At 39.6% G+C, this 26,282-nt stretch overlaps 1 protein-coding gene across 3 annotated transcripts in view; it reads right to left on the bottom strand.

The window, feature by feature from the left end:
* Positions 1-26,282, bottom strand: part of KATNBL1 (katanin regulatory subunit B1 like 1) — a 65,314-nt gene that overhangs the window by 23,681 nt on the left and 15,351 nt on the right. Inside the window, exon 1 of one of the 3 annotated variants that reach the window (XM_023735109.1) lies at positions 25,125-25,765. The exons of the other annotated variants lie outside the window; for them this stretch is intronic. The gene's annotated coding sequence lies outside the window, so the exon portion shown is untranslated. Of the gene's footprint in view, positions 1-25,124; positions 25,766-26,282 lie in introns of those variants that run through there. 3 annotated transcript variants of the gene reach the window in all.

Below are 26,282 nucleotides of genomic sequence, written 5' to 3'. Positions count from 1 at the left end.
ATGTAGAACAAAATTCTACACACACAGAAAAAGGCCAATTTACTGCCCTGAAAGAGACTGGAGAAACCCCGAGAGTATGGCCCCCAGACACCCTTTTAGCTCAGTGGTGAAGTCACTTCCGAGGTTTACAGTTCAGCTGGGGACTGGACAGCCCCATAAAACAAAACAGGACTAATGAGGCACAGCAGTCCAGGGACAAGGACTATAAGGCAGGAGGGGACAGGAAAGCTGGTGATAGGGAACCCAAAGTTGAGTAAGGACAGTGTTAACATGTGGTGGGGTTGTTAACCATTGTCTTAGGGTAGCATGTGCACTAACTGTTTAATGAGAAACTATTTTGTTCTGTAAACCTTCATCTAAAGTGAGAATAGCAGCACAACTGGAAGAACATAATCGATGTTACTGAACTGTGCACGTAGAAATTTTTGAAATGGTGTATCTCTGTGTATATTTTCACAAAAAAAAAAAAAGGCCGAGAAGGGAAAGGGTTGACATGCCATGGGGTTGTTAACCAGTATTATAAAACAATATGTGTACTGACTGTTTAATAAGAAACTATTTGCTCTGTAAACCTTCACCTGAAGTACAATTTAAAAAAAAAAAAAAAAAAAAAGCTGAACAGAAGATTTCAAAGGGTGGCTTGAGAAGAAAAAGTATTTTAATAAATGTGCAAAGACCCAGAGTTAGAAAACCAAAAGGGAAGAACACCCTCGGCACTCCTCAAGCTGAAAGAACTGAAGAAAAAATTCCAGCCTCGAGTTGCAATACTGAAGGAATCTATGGGCAAAGTGTTGAATGATGCAGGAAGCATCAAAAGAAAATAGAAGGAATGCATAAAGTCATTGTACCAAAAAGAACTGGCTGACATTCAACCATTTCAGGAGCTAGCATATGATCAAGAACCTATGGCACTGAAGGAAGAACTTGAAGCTGAGCTGAAGGCACTGGTGAAAAGCAAGGCTCTAGAAAATGACAGAGTATCAACTGAGATGTTTCAACAAACAGATGCAATGCTGGAAGCGCTCACCCATTTCTGCCAAGAAATTTGGAAGACAACTACCTCGCCAATCAACTGGAAGAGATCTACACTTGTGCCCATAACAAAGAAAGGTGATCCAAAAGAATGCGGAAATTACCGAACAATATCATTAACATCACATGCAAGTAAAATTTTGCTGAAGATAATTCAAAAACGGTTGCACAGCACATCGACAAGGAATGGCTAGAAATTCAAGCTGATTCACAAGAGGTCGAGTGATAGCACTGTTGATGTCAGATTGATCTTGGCTGAAAGCAGAGAATACCAGAAACATGTTTACCTGTGTTTTATTGACTATGCAAAGGCCTTCAACTGTATGGATCATAACAAATTATGGATAACACTGCAAAGAATGAAAGTTCTAGAACATTTAATTTTTGCTCACTGAAACCTGTACATAGACCAATAGGCAGTTATTCGAACAGAACAAGGGGATACTGCAGGTTTAAAATCAGGAAAGGTGTGTGTCAGGGTTGTATCCTCTCACCTTACTTATTCAATCTGTATGCTGAGTAAATAATCTGAGAAGCAGGACTATATGAAGAAGAATGTGGCATTAGGATTAGAGGAAGACTCATTAACAACCTGTGATATGCAGATGACACAACCTTGCTTGCTGAAAGTGAAGAGGACTTGAGGTACTTACTGATGAAGATCAAAGACTATAATCTTCAGTCTGGATTACACCTCAACAGTTAGAAAACAAAAATGCTCACAACTTGACCAATAAGCAACAACATGATAAACAGAAAAAAGATTAAAGTTGTAAAGAATTTCATATTACTTAGATCCACTATCAATACCCATGGAAGCAGCAGTCAAAAAAAATCAAATGATGTATTGCATTGGGCAAATCTGCCACAAAAGACCTTTTTAAAGTGTGAAAGAGCAAAGATGTCACTCTAAGGACTAAGGTGTGCCTGACAAAGCCATGCTATTTTCAATCGCCTCACATACATGCGAATGCTGGACAATGAAAAAGGAAAATTGAAGAAGAACTGATGCCTCTGAATTATGGTGTTAGTAAAGAATACCAAATATACCATGGACTGCCAGAAGAATGAACAAATCTGTCTTGGAAGAAGTACAACCAGAATGTTCCTTAGAAGGGAAGATGGCAAGATTACATCTCACATACTTTGGACACGTTATCAGGAGGGATCAGTCCCTGAAGAAGGACATCATGCTTGCTAAAGTAAGGGGTCAATGAAAAAGAGGAAGACCCTCAATGAGATAGATTGACACAGTAGCTGCAACAATGGGCTCAAACACAGCAACGATTGTGAGGATGGCGCAGGGCCAGACAGTGTTTTGTTGTTTTGTACATAGGGCTGCTATGACCTGGAACTGAACCGATGACACCTAACAGCAACAACATATAAAAAGCAAGGATAAAATTATGTAACAGAGCACATGAAACTATAAAGACCTAATTAGTTATAACAACAACAAAAGTGTGTGTGGAGGGGAGAGGAATGGCATAGATATAGAAACTTTTGTATGTTATTGAAGTTAAGTTGGCACCAACTTACCCTCCAAAAACCAAGCAAACAAAAAAACCCATCGCTCTCTAGTCAATTCTAACTCATAGTGATGCTACAGGACAGAGCAGAATTGCCCTGCAGGGTTTCCAAGGCTGTAACCTTTATGGAAGTCGACTGCCACATCCTCCTCCTACAGGGTGGCTGGTGGGTTCGAACTGCTGACTTTTTGAAAGCAGCCAAGTACTTACCCCACTGTGCCACCAGGGCTCTTTAATATTTATGATAACCACTAAAAAAAAATATTAAAAAACATTCAGAAAAGGAAAAGAGAAAGGAGAAGGGAACTAAAAAGGCTCACAAAAATAAACCAACAAAACACAAAAGGAAGCAGTAGAAAAAGATAGACAAAGAAGGCTTAAGGCAAGATACACAAAAAATATAACAAAATGGCAGAAGTATGTCACTTCTTATCAGTAATTACAGTGAACAGAAATGGACTAAATGCTCTAAGTAAAAGACAGAGTTCCATAATGTATAAAATACATGATTCAACTATATGATGTTTACAAATGACACACCTTAAACCCAAGGACACAAATAGGTTTAAAGTGAAAGGATGGAAAAAAATATTCCATGCAAATAATAACCAAAAGAGACCTGGGGTGGCAATCGTAATATCAGTGAAAGTAGACTTTAAGACAGAATCTGTTAGAAAATCATGGACATTAAATAGTGATAAAAAGGGTCAATAAATCAAGAAGATTTAACAATTATAAATATATATGCACCCAACATCAGAGTATCTAAATATATAAGGCAAAAACTGATAGAACTGAAGGGACAAACAGTACTGCAGTAATAGTTGGAGAGTTCAATATAACACTTTCAATATTGGAGAGAGCATCTAGAAAGATCAACAAGCAAACAGAGGACCTGAATGACACTATAAACCAACTAGACTTAACAGACATACATAGAACACTCCACCGAAAAACAGCACAGTATACATTTCACTCCAGTGCACATGGATGTTTCTCCAGGATAGACCACATATTAGGTCACAAAGCAAGTCCTAATAAATTTAAAAAGACTGAAATAATACAAAGTACTTTTTCTGACCACAATGGAGTGAAGCTAGAAATTAATAACAGAAAAAAAACCCTGGAAAATACAAACATATGGAAATTAAACAACACACTATTAAACTACCAGTGGGTCAAGGAAGAAATCAAACGAGAAAGCACAAATTTCCTAGAGTAAAATGAAAATGCAAGCATGACATACAAAAACTTAAGAGATGCAGTGAAGGCAGTACACAAAGGGAAACTTACAGCAATAAGTGTCTAGAAGAAGAAGAAGAAAAATCTCAAATCAACAGCCTAACTCAACAACTCCAAGAACTAGAAAGAGAAGAGCAAACTAAGCCTAAACCTACCAGAAGAAAGGAAATAACAAAGATAAGAGCAGAAATGAATAAAACTGAAAACACAAAAACCATACAGACAAGCAATAAAACCAGAAGTTGGTTCTTTAAAAAGATCAGTAAAACTGACCGACTTTTAGCTAGACTGACAAAGAAAAAAGATGCAAATAACCAAGCTAAAAAATGAGGAGAGGACATTACAACTGACCCAATACAAATAAAGAGAATTATGACAGAATATCACAACAACCGTATGGCTCAAATTGGATAACCTAGATGAAACAGACAAATTCCTAGAAGCACACAACCTACCCAAACTGACTCAAGAGGAAACAGACTCATAATAAGTGTTGCCTTCTCAACAGACCCATAATAAGTGAAGAGACTGAATCAGTGATCAAAAGCCCCCCAATAAAAGAAAGTCCTGGTCCAGATGGCTTCACTGGCGAATTCTACCAAATATTCAGAGAAGAACTGATACCAATACTGTTTAAACTCTTACAAAAGATAGAGGCAAAAGGAATACTCCCTAATTCATTCTATGAAGCAAACATAACCTTGATACCCGGACAAAGACACCACAAAACAAGAAAACTATAGGCCAGTATATCTTATGAATACAGATGCAAAAATTCTCAACGAAATACTAATGAACACAATCCAACAGCATATTAAGAGTCATACACAATGAGCAAGTGGGATTTATTCCAGGAATGCAGGGATGGTTCAACACTAGAAAATCAATCACCATGATATACCGCATCAACAGAACAAAGGAAAAGAACCACATGATCATCTCTACAGATGCAGAAAAAGCATTTGCTAAAATCCAGCACACTTTCTTGATGAAAACCCTAAAGAAAATTGAAATAAAAGGGAAATTTCTCAATATGATTCAGGGCATATATAAAAAGCCAACATTATACTGAAAGAAAAAAGAACGAGAGATTTCTCCTTGAAATCAGGAACAAGACAAGGGTGCCTGCTCTCACCACTTCTATTCAATATTGTATTAGAAGGCCTAGCCAGAGCAATAAGACAAGAAAAAGAAATAAAAGTATCCAGATTGGAAAAGAAGAACTAAAAGCACTTCTATTCGCAGGTGATATGATCCTATATACAGAAAATCCCAAAGAGTCCACAAGAAAACTTCCAGCACTAATAAAGGAATCTAGCAAAATTGTAGGGTACAAGGTCAACAAAGATCAGTTGGGTTTCTGTATGTCAGCAATGAGAAATCTGTAAGGGGAATTAGTGAAATAATTCCATTTACAACAGAATCTGAGAGAGTAAAATATCTAGGAATAAATCTAACCAGGGACATAAACGACTTATACAATGAAAACCATAAAACACTGCTGAAAGAGATTAAAGAAGACGTAAATAAATGCAAACATGTCCCATTTAGATGGAGTAGAAAACAATATTGTTAAGATGTCAATACTACCCAAAGTGATCTACAGATTCAATGCAAATCCTGATCAAAATTCCAACAGCCTTCTTTACAGAAATAGAAAAACCAATCCTCAACTTTATATGGAATGGCAAGAGGCCCTGAAAAGCTAAAGCAATGCTGAAAGAGAAGAACGAAGTAGGAGGACTCACACTTACTGATTTTAAAACATACTTCATAGCTACAGTAATCAAAACAGCCTGGTATTGGTGTAACAATAGACATATAAACCAATGGAATAGAACTGAGAGTCCAGAAACAAATCCACACATCCATGGTCAAGTGGTTTTTGCAAGGTCAACTGATTTTTGAAAAAGGTGCTAAATCCATTCGATGGGGAAAGAAGAGTCTCTTCAATAAATGATGCTGGGAAAATTGGATTTCCGCATGCAGAGAAATGAAAAAGGATCTATGCCTCACTCCATACACAAAAACAAATTCAAAATGGATTAAGGACCAAAATGTGCACACGAAAACCATAAAATTCTTAGCAGAACAAGCAAGGGCAATGTTGTCAGGTCGAGCTTTTAACAATGGATTATCTAATATAATAACAAAAACACAAATAGCAAAAGACAAAAAAAAAAAATGGGACCTCATAAAAATTAAAAACTTTTGTTCATCAAAAGACTTTACCGTAGAAAGTAGACAAGAATTATCATAGGTGAAGGGAAGGACAGCACACACTACAGGGGAAGTCAGCACAACTGGACTAAACCAAAAGTTAAGAAGTTTCCTGAATACAACCGAACACTCTGAGGGACAGAGTAGCAGGGGTAGGGGTCTGGGGACCATGCTTCCAGGGGACATCTAGATCAACTGGCATAACAAAGTTTTTTAAGAAAATGTTCTGCATCCTACTTTGGTGAGTGGTGCCTGAGGTCTTAAAAGCTAGCGAGCGGCCATCTAAGATGCATCAATTGGTCCCAACCCACCTGGAGTAAAGGAGAATGAAGAACACCAAAGACAGAAGGAAAAGTATCAGCTCAAGAGACAGAAAGGGCCACATAAACCAGAGACTGCATCAGCCTGAGACCAAAAGAACTAGATGGTGCCTGGCTACCACAATGACTGCCCTGACAGGGAACACAACAGAGAGTCCCTGACAGAGGAGAAAAGTGGGGTGCAGAACTCAAATTCTAGTAAAAAGACCAGACTTAATGGTTTGATTGAGACTGGAGGGACCCTGGAAGACGTGGCCCCCGGGCTCTCTGTTAGCCCGAAACTGAAACCATTCCTGAGGCCAACTCTTCAGACAAAGATTAGACTGGACTGTGGGACATAAAATGATACTTGTGAAGAGTGTGCCTCTTAGCTCAAGTAGATACATGAGTCTAAATGGGCAGCTCCTGTCCAGAGGCGTGATGAGAAGGCAGAAAGGGACAGGAGCTGGTGGGAAAACCAAGGTGGAAAGGAGGAGTGTGCTGTCACAGGATAGGGAGAGCAAGTAGGGTCACAAAACAAGGTATGTATAAATTTTTGTATTAGAGACTAACTTGAATTGTAGACTTTCACTTAAAGCCCACAATTTAAAAAAAAAAAAAAAAAGAGCAGAAAAGAAAAAAAAACCCTCACCAAAAAAGCGGAAAGGAAAGACAAGCTACCAACTGGGAGAATATCTTTGGAAACCATATATCCAACAAGAATCTAGTAACCAAAATATATATAACTTTGACAACAACAAACAACTCAATCATAAAAAGGGCAAAGGATTTGAATAGACATTTCACCAAAGATAATATTCAAATGGCCACCAAACACATGAAAAATGCTGAGCATCATCAGCCATCACAGAGACGGGAAATCAAAACCACAACGAGATACCATTTCACTCCCACTAGGAGCGCTAAGGCCAAAAAAAAAATGTTGGCAAGGATGTGGGGTAATTGGAACCCTTATCCATTGCTGGTGGGAATGCAACATGGTACAGCTGTTGTGGGCAAACAGTGTGGCAGGTCCTAAAAAAACTAAAAATAGAACTACCATGTGACCCAGCAATTACATTCCTAAGTTTATACCCAAAGGACTTATTCAAATAGAGACTTATACCTCAATGTCCACTGCAGCACTATTCATAATATTCCACCAAAAGGTGGAAACAACCTAAGTGCTCATCAACAGATGAATGGATAAACAAAATGTGGTACATACATGCAATGGAATACTACTCAGCCAGTAGGAGAAATGAAGTCCTGATACATGCTACAATATGATTGGAGCTTGAAGACATTATGCTGAGTGAAATAAGTCAGTTACAAAAGGACAAATATTGTATGAACTCACATATATAAAAAGACAAGAAAAGGCAAATGTATAGAGAACAAAGTTTACCAGTGGTTACCAGAGGCAGAAGGGATTGTGGAAGGGGCGGGGGTAATTAAAGGTGATGGAAATATTGCATTGACAAAGGGTAGGGGTGCACAGCTGATTATAGTAACTGCTGTCGGTAAACTGTAAACCTATAAAAATTGAAGAAAAAAAAAGGATAATAAGAGCATACTACAACCAACTCTACACACGTAAGTTTAAAAAAATTAAATGAAGTGCACCAATTCCTCAAAAAACACCAACTTCCACAACTCGCCTAATAAGAAACATACCATTTGAACAGCCCTAAGGAAACTGAATTCATAATCTAAAAGCCACCAAAACATTAATCTCCAAGTCTAGACGGTTTCACTGGAGAATCCTGCCAAATGTTTAAAGAAGAATGAACAATGATTCTACGCAATCTTTTGAAGGAAATAAAAGAGGAGGGAACAATTCCCAATTTGTTTTACGAAGCTAGTATTACCCTGATACCAAAACAAGACAAAGTACAAAAGAATACAGACACAAAAATCCTTAACAAAATATCAAACGAAATTCAACAATACAAATAAAGAACTATATGCCATGAACAGGTGGGGTTTATTCCAGGTATGCAATGCTGGTTCAGTATTTAAAAATGAATCAATGTATTTCACCATATTAACAGTCTAAAGAAGAAAAATAATCATATCAACTGATGAAGAAAAAGTACTTCTCAAAATTCAACACCTATTCTTGATAAAAACACTTAGAAAAATAGGAATAGAGGGGAACTTCAACTTGACAAAGAGCATCTGCAAAAAACCCCTACAGATAACGTCACACTTAATGGTAAAAAACTGAATGCTTTCTCCCAAGATCAGGAACAAGGTAAGGAGGTCCACTCTCACTGCCTGTACTCAACACAGTGCTGAAGTCCTAGCCAGTGTAATAAGGCAAGAAAAGGACATAAAAGCACACAGGTGAGAAAGGAAGAAATAAAACTGTCTCTATTACAAGTGACATGCTTGTCTATGTAGAAACTTCCAAGGAATCTACAAAAATACCTCCTAGAACTAATAAATGAGTTCAGCAAGGTCACAGGATACAAGATAAACAAGATAAAATCAATTGTATTTTTATATACTAACAATGAACATGTGGGACATCAAAATTAAAAATGCAAAACCATTTACAATTGCTTAAAAAAATGAAATGAGTAAACCTAAGAAAACATGTACAGGCCTTGTATGATACAAAATGTTGATGAACAATCAAAGATCTAAGTAAGTGGAGAGTCATACATTGTTCATGGATTAGAAGATGCAACAGAATAAAAACGTACAAGTTTAATACAAATCCTATCAAAACCCCTAGAGTTGCTGGGTGGTGCAAACGGTTAATGCGCTTGACTGCTAACTAAAAGCTGAGAGGTTCAAGTCTACCCAGAGGCACCTCAGAAGAAAGGCCCGGTCATCTACTTCTGAAAAATTAGCCACTGAAAATCCTATAGAATACAATTCTACTCTAACACATGAGGGATCGTCATGAGTCAGAACTACCTTAGCTGCAACTGGTTGGTATCAAAATGTCAGCAACATTGCTTGTAGATATAGACGAGATTATCCTAAAACTTTTATGGAAAGCTAAAGAACTAGAATACCTAAAACAATTCTGAAAAAGGAGAGAGGAGTAATCTGTGTACCTACTGGATTTCAGAACAACTTACACAGTTAAAGTAATTAAGACTGTATCGTACTGGCAGGGATCGATGAATCTGAACAGAAAACCCAGAAAAATACTCACACAAATATGCCCAACTGATTTTTTTACAAAAGTACAAAAGATATTCAACGGAAGAAAGTCTTTTCAACAAATGGTGCTGCAGCAATTGGATATCCTTAGATTCTCTCCTTCCACCGCCCCCGACCAATGCAAAAGAATCCTGACCTAAGTCTCACATCTTACACAAAAATTAACTTAAAATGAATCACAGACTTAAAAATAAAACTTCCCACAGAATGGGAGAAAATATTTGCAAATCATATATCTGATAAGAGACTTGTATCTAGAATATGTAAAAAACAAAACTACTACTACAACTCAATAATAAAAAGGCAAATAACCCAATCAAAATATAGGTAAAGGATCTGGACAGAAAGTTCTCCAAAGAAGATACACAAATGGCCAATGAACACATGAAAAGATGCTCAGTACTATTAGCCATCATGAAAACGCAAATCAAAAGTCACACTGAAATACTACTTCACTTCATATCCACTAGAATGGCTACGATAAAAAAGGCAGAAAATCACAAGTATTATCAGGGAAGTGGAGAAATCGGAATCCTTAAACACAGCTGGTAGAATGCAGAATGGTGTAGCCACTTTGGAAAACAGTCCAGCAGTTCCTCAAAATGTTAAACATAGAATTTGTGTTTATGACTCAGTAATTCCACTCCTAGGTATATTACAGACAGAAATGAAAAAATATATTCAAACAAAAACTTGTACATAAATATTCGTAGCAATTTTAATAAAAAATGAAAGCAACCTAAATGTCCATCAAATGACAAATAGATAAACAAAATTGCAGTATATCCATACAATGGAATACTCAGCCATAAAAAAGGAACAAGGATGGTGGTGATGATTACACAACATGGTGAACGTAATTAATGTCACTAGATGTGTAAAAATGGTTGAAATGGAAAAAAAAAGGAATCAAGCACAGATACATGCCATACCATGGATGAATCTTGAAAACATTACGCAAAGAGAAAGAAACAAGTCGCAAAAGACCACGTATTATATGATTCCATTTACATAAAATGTCCAGAAAAGCCAAATCCATAGAGGCATAAAGGAGCATCAGCAACCTCCTACGGCAGTGCAAACGGTTAACACATTCTGCGGTTAACCAAAAGGCTGGAAGTTCGAGCCCACCCAGAGGCGCCCCAGAAGAAAGGTCTGGCAATCTATTTCCAGAAAATAAGACTGAAAATCCTATGGAACACAGTTCTACTCTGATATACATGGGGTCAAAGTCGACTTGATGGTAACTGTTTTTTTAAGCAGTTTTGGGAGTGATAGCTAATGGGTTTGGGGTTTCTTTTCAGAGTGATGAAAATGTTCTAAAATTGGTTGTAGTGATGGTTGCACAACTCTGTGAATATACGAAAAAACTGAATTATACACTTTAAATGGTAGTTGTACAGTATGTAAATTATGTCAATAAAGCTGTTACAAAATTCTTTTTTCTAAACTACTAACCTTTTAGAAAAAACACAGAAGACTTGACAAAAGGGAATATACAGACAGCAAATAAGCTAATGAAAAGACGTTCAAGACCGTTATCCATCGTTGTAGTGTGCCGTTATATCCATTTCAACTCACGGCGACCCGATATGAGAGTAGAGCTGCCCCACAGAATTTCTTAGGCTGTAATCGTTACAGAAGGAGCCCTGGTGGCACAGTGGTTAAAGCACTCAGCTGCTAACTGGAAGGTCAGTGGCTAGAATCCACCACCTGTTCCACAGTAGAAAGATGTGGCAGTTTGCATCCACAGAGATTTATAGCCTTGGAAACCCTATGGGGCAGTTCTACTCTAGCCTACAGGATCACTATGAGTTAGAAATGACTCGATGGCAACGGGTTTTGGTTTGGCTAATCTTTACAGGAGCAGATCGCCAGGCCTTTTCTCCCAGGGAGCAGTTGACAGGTTCGAACTGCTGACCTTTTGATTAGCAGCCAAGCGCTTAACCATACATTATTCATTAGAGAAATGCAAATTAAAACCTCAACATATCACTACACATTTATCAGAATGGCTAAAATAAAAATAGTGGCAATACCAAATACTGGCAAGGATGCAGGGAAACTGGATCACTCATACATTGCTGGTGGAAATGTAAAATGGTACAGCCACTCTGTAAAAGAGTTTGGTAGTTTTTTAATAGCACTCCTGGGAATTTATCTCAGAGAAGTGAAAACTTATTCCACACAAAAACTTCTGCATAAATATTTATAGCAGCTTTTTTTGTAATAGTCAAAAACAAGAAACAAACTAGGTGTCCTTCAGCAGTGAATGGTTAAACAAATTATGGCACATCCAAAACTAATCAGCAATAAAAAGAAACAAACTCTCAAATACTTGTACAGCATTGTTCACTGTACTATCATTTACATTAACCAAAAAGTGGAAATAACTCAAGCATCCATCAACAGATGAATGGATAAATAAAACGTGGTCTATACATACAATGAAGTATTATTCAGCCATAGAGAAAAGTTTAAGTTCTGATACGTGCTACAACATGGATGAACCTCAAACACATTATGCCAAGTGAAATAAGTCAGACATGAAAGGACTAATATTGTAGGATCCACTTATATGAAATATCTAGAGTAGGCAAATTAGGGTGGATTAATTAGAGCAAGCTGTAACCCTGAAGACAGATTAAATACTTTTGCGTGTGGCCTTTCTAGCCATGGTCTTGCAACTCCAGGTGATTGGGCAAGGACTGTGTGACTCGGTAATTGTGGCCCACCAAAGGGACTGGCTGAATAAGGAAGACCGAAGAAGAACTGATGCCTTGGAGTTACGGTGTTGGTGAAGAATACTGAATACACCATGGAATGCCAAAAGAACCAACAAATCTATCTTGGAAGAAGTATGGCCAGAATGCTCCTTAGAAGTAAGGATGATGAGACTATGTCTCACATACTTTGGACATGTTAGCAGGAGGGACCAGTCCCTGGAGAAGGACATCATGCTTGGTAGAGTAGAGGGTCAGTGAAAAATAGGAAGACCCTCAACGAGATGGACTGACACAGTGGCTGCAACAATGGGCTCAAGCATAACAACTGTGAGGATGGCGCAGGACTATGCAGTGTTTCACCCTCTTGTACACAGGGTCACTGTGAGTCGGAACCGACTGGACGGCACCTAACAACAACCAAGGGGACTGGTCAGTTTCGCCTTAAAAGAGAGCCAATTCCAGAGCAGAGAGGAGGAGCCTACCACCACCAAGAAAGAATACGCAGGAGTGGAGAGCGTGTCCTTTGGACCTGGGATCCTTGTGCTGACAAGCTCCTGGAAGCAGGAGACAGAGAGAGAGAGAGAGAGAGAGACACGGTGAGAAGCAGCAGCAGGAGAGACCCAGCAACAGAAGACAGAGTGTGGGCTCCCTGGCCCATGGACAGAGAAAGCTGAATGCCTCTGGGCAGAGGCCCAGGGCCAGGGAGAGGTGTGCCTGGGAGCACAGCTGGGAAGAGGCTGTCCTGATGGAAGAACTGTATCCCGAGTGTTCTTGAGCCTGAACTGTAATGGTTACTTCCCCAATAAGCCCCATAATCATGAGTATGGTCTGTGTGTTGTGTGTGGCCACTGCAATGAATTATTGAACCCAGTAGAGAGTGCTGTGGGAGGGACAGTTGGGGTCAGAATTGGTAAAGATGGTGGAGAGACGAGGCTTGTCTGGCCTCCACCTCACAGGAGTCAGCCTTGAACTGTGTGATCTTGGTTCTGCTTCCCCCTTGTGGGGTTGGAGGAGGTCAGACATTGCCCCCAAGCTGCTTTTTCACAAATGCATAGAGACCAAAGTTTATTAGTGGTTACTAGTGGCTGGGGACACAGGGGACTAGAGAGATATTGCTTAAGTGGTATTGAATTTTTGTTTGGACTGATGAAAAACTTATGGAACTGAATAGTGGTGATGGTTGTACAATATGGTGACTACAATTAATGTCAATTAATTATAATTAATGGCAAAATTTTGTGACATATATTTTACCAGAAGGAAGTTTACTGACACGTGCAACAACCTGGATGAAGCTCCAGAGAATTATGCTGAGTGGCAAAAGCCAATCCCCGAAGGTTACATACTATGATTCCATTTATCTAACATTCTTGAAATGACAAAATTAGAAAGATGGAAAGGAGGCATACATATGGGGGGGAAGCCTGTATGGCCAAAAAATACAACACAAGGGAGCCTGTGATATGAAAATGTTCTGGATCTTGACTGTATCCGACCAGACTGTGAATATTCTGGATGTGATACTGTGATATACACAGTTTTAGAAGAATTCACTACTGGGAGAAACTGGGTAAAGGGTACACGGGATCTCACTGTAGTATTTCTTACAATTGCATGTGAATTGACGATTATCTCAAAATAAAAAGCTTGACTTAAAAAAGTAATGTAAATTAGAATTAACATAAACTGTTACATTCTACTAGTTGAATGATCAAGATAAGGATCAAGAAAAATTTAGAACTAATTTACTGACTTGAAAACGTTCTAAATTCAAACTAGTGGAATTACAATGATTGTCAAAACTCTGCCTTTTCTGAGTCCAGTACAACTAGATGGTGCCCAGCTACCACCACCGACTGCTCTGACTGGGATCACAACAGAGGATCCTGGACAGAGCTGGAAAACAATGTAGAAAAGAATTCTAACTCACAAAAAAAGACCAGACTTACTGGCCTGACAGAGACTGGAGAAACCCTGAGAGTATGGCTCCCCAGACACACTTTTAGCTCAGTAATGAAGTCACTCCCGAGATTCACCCTTCAGCCAAAGATTAGATAGCCGCATAAAACAAGACTAAAAAGGCACACCAGCCCAGGGGCAAGGACGAGAAGGCAGGAGGGGACAGGAAAGCTGGTAATAGGAAACCCAAGGTCGAGAGGGGAGAGTGTTGACATGTTTGGTAACCAATGTCACAAAACAATATGTGTACTGTTTAATGAGAAGCTAGTCTGTTCTGTAAACCTTCATCTAAACTACAATTTAAAAAAAAAAAAAAAAAAAACCTTCCCTTCTCATAGGAGTAAAAATAAGCAAGGCTGTTGCAAGTCAAAAAAATGAAGATAAAATATGTCTAATTTTTATAAATCTCTAGGAAACCAGAGAGGCCAAACGAAAACAAATGAGAGGAGCCAGCCCATTCATATTCTGTATTCTAAGGAGGTTGGGTAGATGTGTTTAAAAATGCAGTATGCAAAGAACTGAGCACTGTTTTGAACAGGTTTTCTAAAACCTATCTACTAAGAGAGAACTCATTGGTGATCTGACATAAATAAAGATGTCTGGATTTATGAGGAAAAAAAAAAGCTCTGCTTATAAGTTTTGAACAACAGAGCATTTAAAACATTTAAAACAAATAATTTTTGAGTAAATACAGTGATGGAAGGTAAACAAAGATGTACTGCCCTTAAGAAATTTACTGTCTAATTAGAGAGACAAACACAACTACGTGACAGATACTGAATTCTTTCAGGTCAAATGCCTCATATGATACATAAGTTTACACAAAATTAAGTTCTGTAAGAGTTCAAGGAGGGATATAGCTTATGTTATGGATTGAATTGTGTCCCCCAAAAATATACATTGTAAATCCTAACCTCTCTGGCTGTGGTTATAATCCTATTTGTGAATGTGTTGTGTTTGTTATGTTAATAAGGCAGGACTGAGGTGTATTTTGAGCCAATCTCTTTTGAGATATAAGATGAAATAAGCAAGGGAATGGGCAGAGATGGGAGAAGAGAGATGCCAAGTCACATGAAGATCACTCAGGAGCAAAAAGTGAAAACAGACAAGTACCATCCTCCAGAGCCAACAGAGAGAGAAAGCCTTCCCCCAGAGCCGGCATCCTAAATGTGGACTTCTGGTCTCCAAAACTGTGAGAAAATAAATTTCTGTTATGGCAGCACTAGGTAACTAAGGCAGTTTGGTACCAGGAGTGGGGTGCTGCTCTAACAGATACCTAAAAAGTGGAAGTGGTTTTGGAATTGGCTAATGGATAGAGGCTGAAAGAGTTTTAAGGTGCCTAACAATAAAACTCTAGATTGCTTTGAAGAGACCGTTGGTCATATTACGGACGTCAAAAGCAATTCTGGTGAGGGCTCAGAAGAAGTGAGGAGAGCTAAAGACAAAGTCTCTATCTGGGGCCAGCCACAGAATATTGCTACAAATATGGACGTTAAACTTGCTTCTGGTGAGGCTTTAAAGGAAAATGATGAACATGTGATTAGACAATGGAGGAAGGGCAATGCTTTTTTATGCAGCCGCAAAGATCTTGTCTGAATTATGTTCAAATGTTTGCTGGAAGGTAGAACTTGAAGTGATGAGCCTGGATATCTGGCTGACGAGATTTCTAAGCAAGATCTTAAAGGGGCTGTGTGGTTTCTCCTTGTTGCTTCTGGTAAAATGTGAGAGGAAAGAGATGGACTTAAAAGTGAATGGTGCAAAATGAAAACAGAACTTAAAAGATCTGGAAAATTCTGTTGTACAAACTAAGGACACGTGTTCTGGAATTTCCACCAAGGACGTGGCTACACAAACTTTTGTAAAAGCAATAAAGCTTGTGACTGACGGCTCTAACCAACTACCACAGCAGAAAACCCATTAGCTTAGACTAGAAAGGACAGAGAAAGAATGAAAGGAGAGAACACTGTCTGCTTCTTGGAATTCTACAGGCAGGAAAACAGGCCAAAGGAGCTACGTCTGTTGTCCTCCAAAAAAAAAAAAGACCCATCCCTGGAGCAGCTTGGAGATCAGCAGAACTGTTGGAAGGAGCACGGGAAGCAGAGCTGCCTTGGTCACAAAGGGTGAGGCCATGGCCTCTGGGGTCCCAAAGGGCAGAGCCACAACCTCCTAGGTTTCAAAGAGTCAGATCTTCACCAACTCGGTTCTGCAGTGTGGTGCTGCCATTTAGTTTGGTCACTGCCCAAAGCTGAGGGAGCGGGTCTGCCATGTCCAAGGGGTAGAAGAATGGGGCCTTGTCAGGGCTGAGGGGGTGGGGTCGTCACTCAGATGGACTAGGAGAATGGGGCCACCCAAAGCTGAGGGAGCAGAAATGCTGTCCCAGTGGGCCTGGAAGGCTGAGCTGAAGCCCAGTGCCTAGAGGCCGCTACCCAGAATCCAGACAGCATGATCAATACCCAGAGTCTGAAGGGCGGGGCCCTTGCCCAGAAGGAAGTAAGGAGAGCTAAAGAACAGAGGATTATTTTCAAGCCTTGAGACCTAACGTACATTGTTCTGCAGGGTTTTAGATTTGCTTGGTGCCCATTATCCCTTCTTTCCCTCCAATTTCTCCCATTTGTAATGGAAATGTCTACCTTGCGCCTGTTCCACCATTGTACTTGGGAAGCAGGTAACTCGTAGTCTAGATTTTGCAGGTTCACAGAGGAAGAGGAACTTTGCTCCAGGACGGAATACACCTAAAATCTCACCCATACTGATTTAGACGCTGCAGAAGATGACAGTTTGGCCTTGAAGTTGACTTCATACTTTTGGGATATGATGAGGTGAATATGCTTTGCATGTGGCAAGGACATGAATTTTGAGGGGGGGGGGGACAACGGGTCAAATGTTATGGATTGAATTGTGCTCCCCAAAAATATGTGTTCTAAATCCTAACCTCTGCCTGTGGTTATAATTCCATTTGTGAATGGGTTGTGCTGGTTATGTTAATGAGGCAGGATTAGGTTATGTTAATGTGGTAAGATTAAGGTGTATTTTGAGTCAATCTCTTGAGATATAAAAGAGATTAAACAAGCGAGCAAGCAGAGATGGGTGTAGTGGGATGCCAAGCCCCAGGAAGATCACCCAGGAGCAGAAGCTTAAAAGAGACAAGGGCCTTCCTTCAGAGGCAACAAAGAGAGAATGGCTTCTCCTAGAGCTAGCAAACTAAATCTGGACTTCTAGCCTCCTAAATTGTGAGAAAATAAATTTCTGTTTGTTAAAGCAAATCCCCTTGTGGTATTTCTATTACAGCAGCACTAGATAACTAAGACAACCTATTACTGTGGACTACCATGATTAGGAAAGACTCTGGAGGCAGTAAAGGTTGAGCTGGACTTTTTCCCCTTATTGTGTTCTTATTACACAAATTTACTTCTAAATTGTTTTATCCCCAAGTAGTTGGAAAATAAAAACTTCTAGAAGTATCCTAAAAACCCGTTGCTGTCAAGTTGATTCCGACTCATAGCAACCCTACAGGACAGAGCAGAACTGCCTCATGGGGTTTCCAAGGCTGTATTCCTTCCAGAAGCAGACTGCCACATCTTTCTCCCATGAAGCAGCGGGTGGGTTTGACCATCAACCCACCAGTACTTAACCACTGCACCACCAGAGTAACACTGGCTGTGATGGTTAAGGTTATGTACCAGCTTTGCTGGGCCATGATTCTCAGTGGTTTGGCAGTTATGTGATGACATAATTTAGCAGTTATACAGTGATGTGATTTGGCAGTTATGTAATGATGTAGTCATCCTCCATTTTATGATCTGATGTGGTCATCCTCCACTTTCACATAATGATCTGCTCTTCAGAACCTAACTATCCTGATAAGTGAGGAGTGGGCTTAATAAAAAAAGACAGACAATAACAAGTGTTGCGAAGGATGTGAAGAAACTGGAATCTTCATACACTGCTGGTGGAAATATGAAATAGCATAGTCACTCTGGAAAATAGTCTGGCCGTTTCTTAAAATGTTAAATATAACTTTACGAGATGATCCAGCAATTCCAGCAATTCCACTCCTAGGTATTTACTCAAGAGAAATGAAAACATATGCCCATACAAAGACTTGTACACAAATGTTCATAACAGCATTATTCAGAATAGCCAAAAAGTAGAAACAACCCACATGTCTATCAACTGATGAACGGATAAACAAAATATGGTATATCCATACAACAGAATACTATTTGGCAATAAAAAGACTGAAGTTCTGATATATGCTACAGGTATAAACTGTATGCTAAGTGAAAGAAGAAATAAACAACTATATATTATGTGGTTCTGTTTATATGAAATGTCCAGAAAAGAAAAACTATACAAACAGAAAGATTAGTGGTTGCCTCGGGCTGGGTGGGAACAGGGAGTAACTATAAATCGGAATGAAGGTTTTTTTGGGGGATGATGGAAATGTTCTAAAATTTAATTGTGGTGATGGTTGCACAATTCTGTATATACTTATAATCAGTAAATTGTACACTTACAAGATGTGAATTTTATGGTGTGTAAATTACACTTCAATGAAGCTTTAAAAAGAGAAGGAAATTATCAAAATTGTAATGGTAAATTCTCACATTATGAAGTATTTGTATACTACAAATTCCATTTTGCTTCATGTCTCATGTATTTCATAATACCTTTCTCCAGCAATAACATAGATTACCCTTTTCCCCCAGGATTGTCAAAACTCTGCCTACTGAAACTAGTTTAAAGCAATGGTTGTACTGTTTATGTATTTATGAAGTGCCTTTTGACAATATACAGAAAGAGAAGGAATCCGAAATGGTATTAGGAAGAGTTGAAGATAGGAATTAAGGAAACTGGAAAGGATAATCTTTTAATGAAGAAAAGAATAAAAGAAACAAGGCCTTAAGAGAATAAAAGCAAAGGCTAGGAGACAGTGAGAAGCAACCAAAACACTAACTTCACTTATAACTATCCTGAACACTGGATATAGTACTATATATATATACAGTTCCTGAGAATATACACAGCCGAACATACACCAATTCAAGTTTCTACATGTACAATTCAGTGACATGGATTACATTCTTCAAGTTGTGCAACCATTCTTACCCTCCTTTTCCAAGTTGTTCCTCCCCCATTAACATAAACTCACTGCCCCCTAAGTTTCCTACTAATCTTCTGAGTTGCTGCTGTCAATTTGATCCCATAGAAACAGATCTTAAAAGAGCATAATGGTCAAGGCAGACACTCTTCACTAGTTAAGCTAAGCTACTGCTCAGTTTTAAGAAGGGTATATTTTTAAGGTTTAAAGATTATCTCATGGCAATAGTCTGAGGAGTTCATCCAGCCCTCATGGCTCCAGAAAGTCTGGAGTCCTTGAGAATCTGAAATTCTGTTCCATATTTTCACTCTTTTGATCAGGATTCTTCTATAGAATCTTTGGTCAAAATGTTCAGTAATGGTAGCTGGGCACCATCCAGTTGTTCTGGTCTCATGGCAAAGAAGGCAGCTGTTCATGGAGGAAATTAGCCACATATTCTATGTCCTCCTCCTATTCCTGACTCTCCTGACTCGGTTGCTCCAGGCTAATAGGGACCAACGTGCCTTGGACAACTGCCTGTAAATTTTTAAGACTCAGGCACTATGCATCAAACTAGGAGGTAGAACAGAACAGTGCAATATTTTCTTAAATAAAGATAATACAGTGATTGTTCTGGGTATTTTCTTTAGAGAGTGGAAAAACTGTGGCATGGGCAAGTAGAAGGAGGGATGAATTCTCTTTACAGAGTAGCTATCTCATACCAGAAAGATCAAAGGGATCTACTTATATAATCTACTACAATGGCTGCCAAATCAACAGATTAAATAGCCCTAAGTGTTCAGATACTCCCTCCCTACTCACAATATGGAAAACTCATCATACAGGAAGGAAACACGTCTAGACTTTTCTCTTTAATAACTTAAGTTACAGCTCAAGATGAAATTAAGCTTTCTTTTTTGCCTTAATATACTATAGTATATTGATTATTTACATTGTATCTAACACTGCAATTTCATTCCTCTTCTTGGGGGAAAAAAAGGCATGGTTGTGTACAAAGAATCATGATGATTAACATTCCTTGTGTCAGTGATTCTCCTCCAATCACAACCACAGGGTCACGATTACAAGAGGCATGTATGGTATCTCCAGGAGTGTTGAGGCTAAAAACAGTTTATAATCACCGCCTTATAATAATAAAATACATCAACAGAAAAACAGGTTTTAGGATTTAAAGCTTCATCCTCTCTTTTTTGATCCAGCAAGATCAAATAACTTGCCCAAAGTAATTTAGTTAGTGGTAGAGTATCTCTGTTTTCATTAATAGAATCCAATTCATTCCCAACTACAGTAGAATCAACATTTTCAGTCCTGAATAACGGAACTTTATAAAGCTTACTCAAGCCAAAAAAAGTGAAAGTACTAATTTTTCTGAAGAGATACAGAGAGATGAACATAACTTAAAAGGGAGCCCTACTTCCTAACCTTCCCTTACCCTATATAGGTAACCTATTGTTTTCTCTTCTAAGGTCCACCAGGGGATTTATCAGGCTTGAAAACAAATCACAGTTTTTCCCACGAGGCAGCTGGCACCCAAAAAGTGAAAGGGAAGGATGAGCCTGGACATTTTCTTCAAGCAAGAATTTCAGTGAAGGGTAAAAATGAGAAGGTAAAGATGAGATTTTCTAGGACAATCTTTAGGGCCTGGAGATACTGACTCCCTCCTTCTCAACTCAGCTGCCAGAGTCTCAGTAACTGCTGTGGCATCTGTAATACCTATGTTTAATAATGGAATTTGGATCATGCGTTAAAAAAAAAAAATCCCCAGGTGATAAAAAGGGAATTGAGGGGCAGAGCAGGCAGAGAGGTGACCCCCAGAGCTGGCTATGAGGGCCGTGGCCACCCACCAGAGCAGACTGGCCCTGGCCCCACCTGGAGCATATCGAGGGCTAACCGGATGGCCCAGCAGCAGGACAGCCTTTGGATTCCCTCCTCCACATCACGCCAGGGCAGCTCTCACGTCTCAAACTTTCCTGAACTGCAGACCACCGTTGAGTCCATCTAACCAACCAAGTAAGTTTTAAGAGTCACCCCGCCACCAGCTGCATGATCTAACATTCAGTCTGGAATCTCTACAGTTATTGAAGATTTGCGGAGATGGAGTAGCTTTGCACCACAATAATCAAACAACTTGCAGGTATCCATGGTAACTGTTCTCTAATTTCATGAAAATTCAAGAATAATGTCATTCTATGTTTGAAAATGACTAGGATTAAGCACAAAAAAAAAAAAAAAGATGGTGGGGGTGGGGTGAGGGGAAGAGGATTGAGAAAGCCAAGATTGATCCAAACGGGCTCAAGGCTTAAAATGGAATGTTAATAACACTGTTTTCAAAAATGTTGCATGAAGTGGAAGAAGGCTCATAAAATAATGGTATGTTCAAAAAGCAGGGTAGAACACTAAATGCACAGCATAATCCTGGTTTTTCAAAAGGTATATATAAATAAGACCATAACATCTACCCATTCAAAATGGCTCTATCAAAACACTAACAGAAGTATTTATTGCTGGTAGGATCAGAGTTGATTTTTTTTTCTTTATTCACGTTTCTCTATTGTATACAATGAACATGAATGATTTTTACATGAAAAGTTAATGTTTTAATATAATGAGTCACTATCTTATAAAAGGAGCCCTGGTGCAGAGTGGTTAAGAACTTGGCAGTTCGGATCCACCAGCTGCTCCTTGGAAACCCTAGGGGGCAGTTCTAATTTATCCTATAGGGTTGCTATGAGTCGGAATCGACTCAACAGCAACAGGTTTGGTTTATCTTATCAAAAGTGGCTTAACTCTATAACTACCTTACAGCATACAGGTGAAAAAAGTGTAAATGTCAATACTTAGAGGAAACATTTCATAGAATCTATTTAACTTCTACAAAATCAGGGCAACTCTAATTTTCTCAATGCTTGCCTTCTCACCTCCATTGAGACTTTGCTCCCACACGTATTTTTGTATCTTCCGCTTCTCCCTTTGAACAGATTCCTCCCCTTCTCCTTTCAAACATGCTCATATTTCCCCTATCAACTCCTATCCTCTGTTTCCCTTTCCTGCCAAATTTCTACAATGAGTGGTTTTTAGCTTCCCTTTTCTCTTTAACCCTATGTAATCTTGCTTCTATTTTGCCCTCTTATCTGCAAAAAAAAAAAGAAAAAAAATTGCACCTTCAAGGTCACTAGAAGCTATAAGAGGCACCCTTATAGCACTGACAATGATCACCAAGATCAGCCAAACCAACTCTGAAGTCTCTTCTCAACCTTCATCACCATTTAGCTCCTTCATCATTCTGTTGGGCCCTCTCTGAATCTTTTTGATCACATGACACAGCATTACCCTGACTAATCTGTTCCCTTACCATTCTTTTGGTTACTTTTCCTTTAGCAATTTCTCTCTACACTAAAGTGAGGAAAATGTACTTTAACGGCTTCAGCTATTTCTTTAGACGCAACGTCTCCCCTAACTTCGATGTTTAGTTCACTAATCTGTCACTGCTAGGTCCAAATCAAAACATTTAAAACAAATCTCATCAATCTTTTCCAACTTCAAACCTACTAGCTGCCCCTTCCTAGCTACCACATGTTAAATTACTGGCATCAAATTTCTTCCAGACTAGAAACCTGGGCGTTAGCTTGGCTCCTCTCTTTCTCCTAAGCAATCACTAAGTCTTCTTAAATCTTTCTTCAAAATATTTCATGGCTCCATCCTGATTTTTCCTTTTTTACTGTCAGAACTCTATCCCCATGACTTCAAGACTAAATTACTCTAAGAATTATTTTATTTTTATGCTGCCAGGCTCTTCTTGTTCCCTACAAATCATCCTGTTCACTGTCTGTAGTGTTCAGGGCAACATCCTCAAATTTCCGATAATTCTCTAGTGTTTCCTACTGAGTCTCTCAAGTTATGTTTAGAGTATCCATATAGATTTTAAAGGATGGATATGCTGCATGTAAAACTATTTCTTGGAAATTAAATATATTAAAACAGCTCTGAGAAACCTGCATAATTTTATTTAACTTAGCAATTCCTAAAACTTAGCCACCATCCTACTGTTTTTGACAGATACCATGAACTGTCTGGAGCCCTGCTGGCACAGTGGTTAAGGGCGAGGCTGCTAACCCAAAGGTTGGCAGTTTGAATCCACCAGCTGCTCCGCGGAAACCCTATGGGGCAGTTCTACTCTGCAGCAGGCTGGGTTTTGGTTTATGAACTATCTGAAAAATAAAGATGTTCCAAGGAACACAGTTTGTGGAACTAATTTACTATACTAAGTTTAAACTATTTACCTAAATGTGAAAGATGCTTCATAATTGAGTCCCATTCTACTAGAGAGTAATAATTACTTTTTCTTTCCATTAGAAGGGAGAAAACACAAAACATTCTCCATTATTTTTACACAGGGCTAAGTTTGTCTGTGTAATGAAACGTCTGAACTTGTCTAACTTCAAGAGGAGGGATGAGGATCAAGATCAGCACAAAGCTGATTCCTATGAAATGGTGATCAGACATACCTCCACTAGCCAACTTTTTCACCATTTCTGACACCAGCACCGCCCCCACCCCCCAATCCCACTGCACTCTCTACTTCTCTGCTGGCTTCAATAATTCGTTGCAATAGCCACACAGAATTCACAGACCATACTCATGATTATGTGGTTTTTTAGTGAAGTAACAGGCTATAATCCGAGATCAGGATCGACTTGGAAATAACAAGATACAACTCAGGAGACAGGATACAGTTCTTCAGCCGCTTCCAACCAAGACAGCTCTCAGCTTCTTCTTGGCTGTACCCGCAGGCAGGCGGCCCTTCTCTTGGGCGCGGCCCGCAGACAGGTGGCCCTTCTCTTGGCCGCGCCCGCAGGCAGGAGGCCCTTCTCTTGGGCGCGGCCCGCAGGCAGGCGGCCCTTCTCTTGGCCGCGCCCGCAGGCAGGCGAACTTTTCTTGGCCTTGCCAGACAACAGGCCCTTCTCTGGGCCTCTGCTCTACTTAGCTCTGCCGACAAATGCCCAGTCACCCCACCCCACCGGCAAGCCTCCTGCCCCACAGCGCTCAGCACTCTCGCTCTGTGGGCCGGCAAGCCCACTGCAGCTGCCTCACGCCAGTCTCCTGGTTTCCGTCGCTCATACTGCTGCCGCCGTTTCTCTGCCGTGGTTGCCGCTGCTTCTTGCTGTCTTCAGTGTTACAGCTGTTACAGCTCTCTCTCTCCAGAATCTAGATTTCTCAGCACAGGGACCCCAGGTCCAAAGAATGTGCTCCACTCCAGGCTCTTCCTGATGGTAGTGAGTCCTCAATCTCTGTGGGATTGGCCCTTATATTCACTTTCAAGGCCCAGCCCTCCCAGCCAGACCACAAACTGACCAATCCCCTTGGTAGACCACAATCACTCAATTTGCATAATAATCAACCAATGCCCACAAGGTCACTTAATCCCACTGGGTGCTTTTACACACTCTTATCTGCATAGTAAACTAACAAATCCCATGCAAGATTGTGGCCTAGCCAATCATTTTTGACAGAATTATAAACTCAAGGCCAGAAAGGCCATATATAAGAGAAATTCATTGCACCTCTGTCTGTCTGTTTTGGGGAGGATTCTTCTGTAATGGTGTTAATCACATAACAATACCATTAAAAATAATAGCCTTTACTGCGAGCTTACCACATGCCAAGCACAGGTATTGTAGATATATTCTATTATTCTCTGTTTATAGGTGAGGAACTGAGGCAAAGAAAGACTAAACTTGTCCAAGGTGACACAGCATAAAAGTGGCAAGAGGCAAGCTTGGAGCCCAGCACTGTCGCCACTGCCTGCCCTCCTAACCCAACACAATACACAGCTTACCAACGAGTGAGACGTGAAGGACGGCACGTGTAGAGAAATAACACAGGGTATCACTTTTTAGCTCATGATTTCTGGCAGCTCATTTAACCTATTCTGAATTTGTTTTCTTAAATGTAAAATGGAGATTTTGCTGTGAAGATCAAAATAAGAAAGCATATAAGTTATTACTGCTATCACCATAATACTTATATTAAATATAGATATATTCAATTCTGGTGCATTTTGGAAGGCAAATCTGACAACACTCTACAGCAAGTCAACTATGACTTCAGTTTAGAGTGACTATGTAATTTATCATCTAAACCAAGACACTTTTGAGAGTAAAAGGAGGTCTACTAAAAATTATGCTGGGTCAATAGGCATAACCAGGTTTGTTCCAAGCAAACTGGGATGTATGGTCCCTACCTAAGTTAAAATGTTTACTTTCCTAGACTGATTTTTCTACTGTTTTTTCCTATAAAAATTATCAACCAATCAGCAATAAAAAAGGACAACTGGATCACATAATAGCATGGATAATATGCTAAGTGGAAAAAGCCAGACGCAAAAGGCTACACACTGTAGATTTCATTTGTAAGGCGTTCTAGAAAAGGTAAAACAATGGGCGGGGGGAATTACCAGTGTCTCGAGAAAGACAGGAATTGACCACAAAGGGACAAGAGGAAACTTTTTGGGGTCATGTGTTCTATATCTTGATTGTGATGGTGGTTACATGACCGTGTGCATGTCAGAGCTCATGTAAATGATACTTCTAAACCTGACTTAAACTGGATGCAGAGCATATCTTATCCAGGGCCTCTCAGGCTCCTTGAATTTAGCATTTACTTGCCAGAGATGAGAAATATGGCTCCCCTGGGCTCACATCCATTCCTTTTTCTCCAGGAAACTGGTCCACCTTTCAGTTCTAGAAGTTCCTCAAGCGTTCCTCAAAGCATCTGGATATATATCGTTTCAAGTGTTGATTACCAAGGCCAGCGCCCCTGGTTTTCCGTTTGCTCTGCTCAGCTGTGAGCTGGACTGGCCCTGAGGACAGGAGACGCCTCCAGTGCCCTCTGTTTGCAGTGATGTGGGGTAAGAGCTGAATCTGCACTGTGGGCAGAACAGAAGGCAGAAAACAGAGAGAGCTGCTGGGGAACTTTATAATGCACAGATCAAACT

Source organism: Trichechus manatus, unplaced genomic scaffold, assembly GCF_000243295.1.
Source record: "Trichechus manatus latirostris isolate Lorelei unplaced genomic scaffold, TriManLat1.0 scaffold00076, whole genome shotgun sequence".
NCBI classification, from domain to species: domain Eukaryota; kingdom Metazoa; phylum Chordata; class Mammalia; order Sirenia; family Trichechidae; genus Trichechus; species Trichechus manatus.
Note: the sequence above shows the minus strand (reverse complement) of the source record. Positions and strands in the feature narration are given on the sequence as shown.